This window comes from Salvelinus fontinalis, chromosome 33 (genome assembly GCF_029448725.1).
Source record: "Salvelinus fontinalis isolate EN_2023a chromosome 33, ASM2944872v1, whole genome shotgun sequence".
NCBI classification, from domain to species: Eukaryota; Metazoa; Chordata; class Actinopteri; order Salmoniformes; family Salmonidae; genus Salvelinus; species Salvelinus fontinalis.
This window is the reverse complement of record NC_074697.1, coordinates 12,691,547-12,699,046: the sequence shown is the minus strand read 5'-3', so window position 1 is coordinate 12,699,046 and position 7,500 is coordinate 12,691,547. Positions and strand designations below refer to the sequence as shown.

Below are 7,500 nucleotides of genomic sequence, written 5' to 3'. Positions count from 1 at the left end.
TTAACAGGGTTAACAGAGGAGGAGAGGAGAGGGTTAACAGAGGAGGAGAGGAGAGGGTTAACAGAGGAGGAGAGGGTTAACAGAGGAGGAGAGGGTTAACAGAGGAGGAGAGGAGAGGGTTAACAGAGGAGGAGAGGAGAGGGTTAACAGAGGAGGAGAGGAGAGGGTTAACAGAGGAGGAGAGGGTTAACAGAGGAGGAGAGGAGAGGGTTAACAGAGGAGGAGAGGGTTAACAGGAGGGTTAACAGAGGAGGAGAGGAGAGGGTTAACAGAGGAGGAGAGGAGAGGGTTAACAGAGGGGGGTTAACAGAGAAGAGGGTTAACAATTGGTAAACACCTTGAAGACAGTAAGGCTGAGGAAAACAATAACCAGAACATCAGAGGGGAGGAGAGGTGGATGGGGGGAGAGGAGAGGAGGGGAGAGAGGTGGATGGGGGGAGAGGAGGGGAGGAGAGGTGGATGGGGGGAGAGGAGAGGAGAGGAGGGGGAGAGGTGGATGGGGGAGAGGGGAGGAGAGGAGGGGGGAGAGGTGGATGGGGGGAGAGGAGAGGAGAGGAGAGGAGAGGAGAGGAGAGGAGAGGAGAGGAGAGGAGAGGAGAGGAGAGGAGAGGAGAGGAGAGGAGAGGTGGATGGGGGAGAGGAGAGGAGAGGTGAGGAGAGGAGAGGAGAGGTGGATGGGGGGAGAGGGGAGGAGAGGTGGATGGGGGAGAGGAGAGGAGAGGTGAGGTGGATGGGGGGAGAGGAGAGGAGAGGAGAGGTGAGGTGGATGGGGGAGAGGAGAGGAGAGGAGAGGAGAGGAGAGGAGAGGAGAGGAGAGGAGAAGAGAGGAGAAGAGAGGAGAGGAGAGGAGAGGAGAGGAGAGGAGAGGAGAGGAGAGGAGAGGAGAGGTGGATGGGGGAGAGGAGAGGAGAGGAGAGGAGAGGAGAGGAGAGGAGAGGAGAGGAGAAGAGAGGAGAAGAGAGGAGAGGAGAGGAGAGGAGAGGAGAGGAGAGGAGAGGAGAGGAGAGGAGAGGAGAGGAGAGGAGAGGAGAGGAGAGGTGGATGGGGGAGAACAAGAACATGTTTACCTCTCTCTGAGTCCAGGGAAGCAAGGGAGGAGAGGAGGAGTTAGTTAAAGAGAGGTGGAGGAGAGGAGAGGAAGAGGAGAGGAGAGGAGAGGAGAGGAGAGGAGAGGAGAGGAGAGGAGAGGAGAGGAGAGGAGAGGAGAGGAGAGGAGAGGAAACACAAAATCTCAGCAAGACCTCCTGCTGGGGAACAAGTATTCCATCTACTACCACACCAGACCTCCTGCTGGGGAACAAGTATTCCCTCTACTACCACACAAGACCTCCTGCTGGGGAACAAGTATTCCATCTACTACCAGACAAGACCTCCTGCTGGGGAACAAGTATTCCATCTACTACCAGACAAGACCTCCTGCTGGAGAACAAGTATTCCATCTACTACCACACAAGACCTCCTGCTGGAGAACAAGTATTCCATCTACTACCACACAAGACCTCCTGCTGGGGAACAAGTATTCCATCTACTACCACACAAGACCTCCTGCTGGGGAACAAGTATTCCTTCTCCTACCACACAAGACCTCCTGCTGGGGAACAAGTAATCCTTCTCCTACCACACCTCCTGCTGGGGAACAAGCATTCCTTCTACTACCACACAAGACCTCCTGCTGGGGAACAAGTATTCCATATACTACCACACAAGACCTCCTGCTGGGGAACAAGTATTCCATCTACTACCACAGAAGACCTCCTGCTGGGGAACAAGTATTCCATCCACTACCACACAAGACCTCCTGCTGGGGAACAAGTATTCCATCTACTACCACACAAGACCTCCTGCTGGGGAACAAGTATTCCATCTACTACCACACGAGACCTCCTGCTGGGGAACAAGTATTCCATCTCCTACTACACAAGACCTCCTGCTGGGGAACAAGTATTCCATCTCCTACCACACAAGACCTCCTGCTGGGGAACAAGTATTACATCTCCTACCACACAAGATCTCCTGCTGGGGAACAAGTATTCCATCTACTACCACACCAGACCTCCTGCTGGGGAACAAGTATTCCATCTCCTACTACACAAGACCTCCTGCTGGGGAACAAGTATTCCATCTCCTACCACACAAGACCTCCTGCTGGGGAACAAGTATTACATCTCCTACCACACAAGATCTCCTGCTGGGGAACAAGTATTCCATCTACTACCACACCAGACCTCCTGCTGGGGAACAAGTATTCCATCTACTACCACACAAGACCTCCTGCTGGGGAACAAGTATTACATCTACTACCACACAAGACCTCCTGCTGGGGAACAACTATTCCATCTACTACCACACAAGACCTCCTGCTGGGGAGCAAGTATTCCATCTACTACCACACAAGACCTCCTGCTGGGGAACAAGTATTCCATCTCCTACCACACAAGACCTCCTGCTGGAGAACAAGTATTCCATCTACTACCACACAAGACCTCCTGCTGGGGAACAAGTATTCCATCTACTATCACACAAGACCTCCTGCTGGGGAACAAGTATTCCATCTACTACCACACAAGACCTCCTGCTGGGGAAAAGTATTCCATCTACTACCACACAAGACCTCCTGCTGGGGAACAAGTATTCCATCTACTACCACACAAGACCTCCTGCTGGGGAACAAGTATTCCATCTACTACCACACAAGACCTCCTGCTGGGGAACAAGTATTCCATCTACTACCACACAAGACCTCCTGCTGGGGAACAAGTATTCCATCTCCTACCACACAAGACCTCCTGCTGGGGAACAAGTATTCCATTTACTACCACACCAGACCTCCTGCTGGGGAACAAGTATTCCATCTACTACCACACAAGACCTCCTGCTGGGGAACAAGTATTACATCTACTACCACACAAGACCTCATGCTGGGGAACAAGTATTCCATCTACTACCACACAAGACCTCCTGCTGGGGAACAAGTATTTCATCTACTACCACACAAGACCTCCTGCTGGGGAACAAGTATTCCATCTACTACCACACCTCCTGCTGGGGAACAAGTATTCCATCTACTACCACACAAGACCTCATGCTGGGGAACAAGTATTCCATCTACTACCACACCTCCTGCTGGGGAACAAGTATTCCATCTACTACCACACAAGACCTCCTGCTGGAGAACAAGTATTACATCTACTACCACACAAGACCTCCTGCTGGGGAACAAGTATTCCATCTACTACCACACAAGACCTCCTGCTGGGGAACAAGTATTCCTTCTCCTACCACACAAGACCTCCTGCTGGGGAACAAGTATTACATCTACTACCACACAAGACCTCCTGCTGGGGAACAAGTATTCCATCTACTACCACACAAGACCTCCTGCTGGGGAACAAGTATTCCATCTACTACCACACAAGACCTCCTGCTGGGGAACAAGTATTCCATCTACTACCACACAAGACCTCCTGCTGGGGAACAAGTATTCCATCTACTACCACACCCCCTGCTGGGGAACAAGTTTTCCATCTACTACCACACAAGACCTCATGCTGGGGAACAAGTATTCCATCTACTACCACACCTCCTGCTGGGGAACAAGTATTCCATCTACTACCACACAAGACCTCCTGCTGGAGAACAAGTATTACATCTACTACCACACAAGACCTCCTGCTGGGGAACAAGTATTCCATCTACTACCACACAAGACCTCCTGCTGGGGAACAAGTATTCCATCTCCTACCACACAAGACCTCCTGCTGGGGAACAAGTATTACATCTACTACCACACAAGACCTCCTGCTGGGGAACAAGTATTCCATCTACTATCACACTATACCTCCTGCTGGGGAACAAGTATTCCATCTACTACCACACAAGACCTCCTGCTGGGGAACAAGTATTCCATCTACTACCACACAAGACCTCCTGCTGGGGAACAAGTATTCCATCTCTTACCACACAGGACCTCCTGCTGGGGAACAAGTATTCCATCTACTACCACACAAGACCTCCTGCTGGGGAACAAGTATTCCATCTACTACCACACAAGACCTCCTGCTGGGGAACAAGTATTCCATCTACTACCACACAAGACCTCCTGCTGGGGAACAAGTATTCCATCTCCTACCACACAAGACCTCCTGCTGGGGAACAAGTATTCCATCTACTACAACACAAGACCTCCTGCTGGGGGACAAGTATTCCATCTACCACAAGACCTCCTGCTGGGGGACAAGTATTCCATCTACCACAAGACCTCCTGCTGGGGGACAAGTATTCCATCTACTACAAGACCTCCTGCTGGGGGACAAGTATTCCATCTACTACAAGACCTCCTGCTGGGGGACAAGTATTCCATCTACTACAAGACCTCCTGCTGGGGGACAAGTATTCCATCTACTACCACACAAGACCTCCTGCTGGGGAACAAGTATTCCATCTACTACCACACAAGACCTCCTGCTGGGGAACAAGTATTCCATCTACTACAACACAAGACCTCCTGCTGGGGAACAAGTATTCCATCTACTACCTCACAAGACCTCCTGCTGGGGAACAAGTATTCCATCTCCTACCACACAACACCTCCTGCTGGGGGACAAGTATTCCATCTACTACCACACAAGACCTCCTGCTGGGGAACAAGTATTCCATCTACTACCACACCAGACCTCCTGCTGGGGAACAAGTATTCCATCTACTACCACACAAGACCTCCTGCTGGGGAACAAGTATTCCATCTCCTACCACACAAGACCTCCTGCTGGGGGACAAGTATTCCCTCTACTACCACACAAGACCTCCTGCTGGGGAACAAGTATTCCATCTCCTACCACACAAGACCTCCTGCTGGGGAACAAGTATTCCATCTACTACCACACAAGACGTCCTGCTGGGGAACAAGTATTCCATCTCCTACCACACAAGACCTCCTGCTGGGGAACAAGTATTCCATCTACTACCACACAAGACCTCCTGCTGGGGAACAAGTATTCCTTCTCCTACCACACAAGACCTCCTACTGGGGAACAAGTATTACATCTACTACCACACAAGACCTCCTGCTGGGGAACAAGTATTCCATCTACTACCACACAAGACCTCCTGCTGGGGAACAAGTATTCCATCTACTACCACACAAGACCTCCTGCTGGGGAACAAGTATTCCATCTACTACCACACAAGACCTCCTGCTGGGGAACAAGTATTCCATCTACTACCACACCTCCTGCTGGGGAACAAGTTTTCCATCTACTACCACACAAGACCTCATGCTGGGGAACAAGTATTCCATCTACTACCACACCTCCTGCTGGGGAACAAGTATTCCATCTACTACCACACAAGACCTCCTGCTGGAGAACAAGTATTACATCTACTACCACACAAGACCTCCTGCTGGGGAACAAGTATTCCATCTACTACCACACAAGACCTCCTGCTGGGGAACAAGTATTCCTTCTCCTACCACACAAGACCTCCTGCTGGGGAACAAGTATTACATCTACTACCACACAAGACCTCCTGCTGGGGAACAAGTATTCCATCTACTACCACACAATACCTCCTGCTGGGGAACAAGTATTCCATCTACTACCACACAAGACTTCCTGCTGGGGAACAAGTATTCCATCTACTACCACACAAGACCTCCTGCTGGGGAACAAGTATTCCATCTCTTACCACACAGGACCTCCTGCTGGGGAACAAGTATTCCATCTACTACCACACAAGACCTCCTGCTGGGGAACAAGTATTCCATCTACTACCACACAAGACCTCCTGCTGGGGAACAAGTATTCCATCTACTACCACACAAGACCTCCTGCTGGGGAACAAGTATTCCATCTCCTACCACACAAGACCTCCTGCTGGGGAACAAGTATTCCATCTACTACAACACAAGACCTCCTGCTGGGGGACAAGTATTCCATCTACCACAAGACCTCCTGCTGGGGGACAAGTATTCCATCTACCACAAGACCTCCTGCTGGGGGACAAGTATTCCATCTACTACAAGACCTCCTGCTGGGGGACAAGTATTCCATCTACTACAAGACCTCCTGCTGGGGGACAAGTATTCCATCTACTACAAGACCTCCTGCTGGGGGACAAGTATTCCATCTACTACCACACAAGACCTCCTGCTGGGGAACAAGTATTCCATCTACTACCACACAAGACCTCCTGCTGGGGAACAAGTATTCCATCTACTACAACACAAGACCTCCTGCTGGGGAACAAGTATTCCATCTACTACCTCACAAGACCTCCTGCTGGGGAACAAGTATTCCATCTCCTACCACACAACACCTCCTGCTGGGGGACAAGTATTCCATCTACTACCACACAAGACCTCCTGCTGGGGAACAAGTATTCCATCTACTACCACACAAGACCTCCTGCTGGGGAACAAGTATTCCATCTACTACAACACAAGACCTCCTGCTGGGGAACAAGTATTCCATCTACTACCTCACAAGACCTCCTGCTGGGGAACAAGTATTCCATCTCCTACCACACAACACCTCCTGCTGGGGGACAAGTATTCCATCTACTACCACACAAGACCTCCTGCTGGGGAACAAGTATTCCATCTACTACCACACCAGACCTCCTGCTGGGGAACAAGTATTCCATCTACTACCACACAAGACCTCCTGCTGGGGAACAAGTATTCCATCTACTACCACACAAGACCTCCTGCTGGGGAACAAGTATTCCATCTACTACCACACAAGACCTCCTGCTGGGGAACAAGTATTCCATCTCCTACCACACAAGACCTCCTGCTGGGGGACAAGTATTCCCTCTACTACCACACAAGACCTCCTGCTGGGGAACAAGTATTCCATCTCCTACCACACAAGACCTCCTGCTGGGGAACAAGTATTCCATCTACTACCACACAAGACGTCCTGCTGGGGAACAAGTATTCCATCTCCTACCACACAAGACCTCCTGCTGGGGGACAAGTATTCCCTCTACTACCACACAAGACCTCCTGCTGGGGAACAAGTATTCCATCTCCTACCACACAAGACCTCCTGCTGGGGAACAAGTATTCCATCTACTACCACACAAGACCTCCTGCTGGGGAACAAGTATTCCATCTCCTACCACACAAGACCTCCTGCTGGGGAACAAGTATTCCATCTCCTACCACACAAGACCTCCTGCTGGGGAACAAGTATTCCATCTCTTACCACACAAGACCTCCTGCTGGAGAACAAGTATTCCATCTACTAGCAGACAAGACCTCCTGCTGGGGAACAAGTATTCCATCTACTACCACACAAGACCTCCTGCTGGGGAACAAGTATTCCATCTACTACCAGACAAGACCTCCTGCTGGGGAACAAGTATTCCATCTACTACCACACAAGACCTCCTGCTGGGGAACAAGTATTCCATCTACTACCACACAAGACCTCCTGCTGGGGAACAAGTATTCCATCTACTACAACACAAGACCTCCTGCTGGGGGACAAGTATTCC

The 7,500-nt window shown here is 50.6% G+C and overlaps 1 protein-coding gene across 1 annotated transcript in view; it reads right to left on the bottom strand.

The window, feature by feature from the left end:
* Positions 1–7,500, bottom strand: part of LOC129832524 (uncharacterized) — a 70,288-nt gene that overhangs the window by 27,040 nt on the left and 35,748 nt on the right.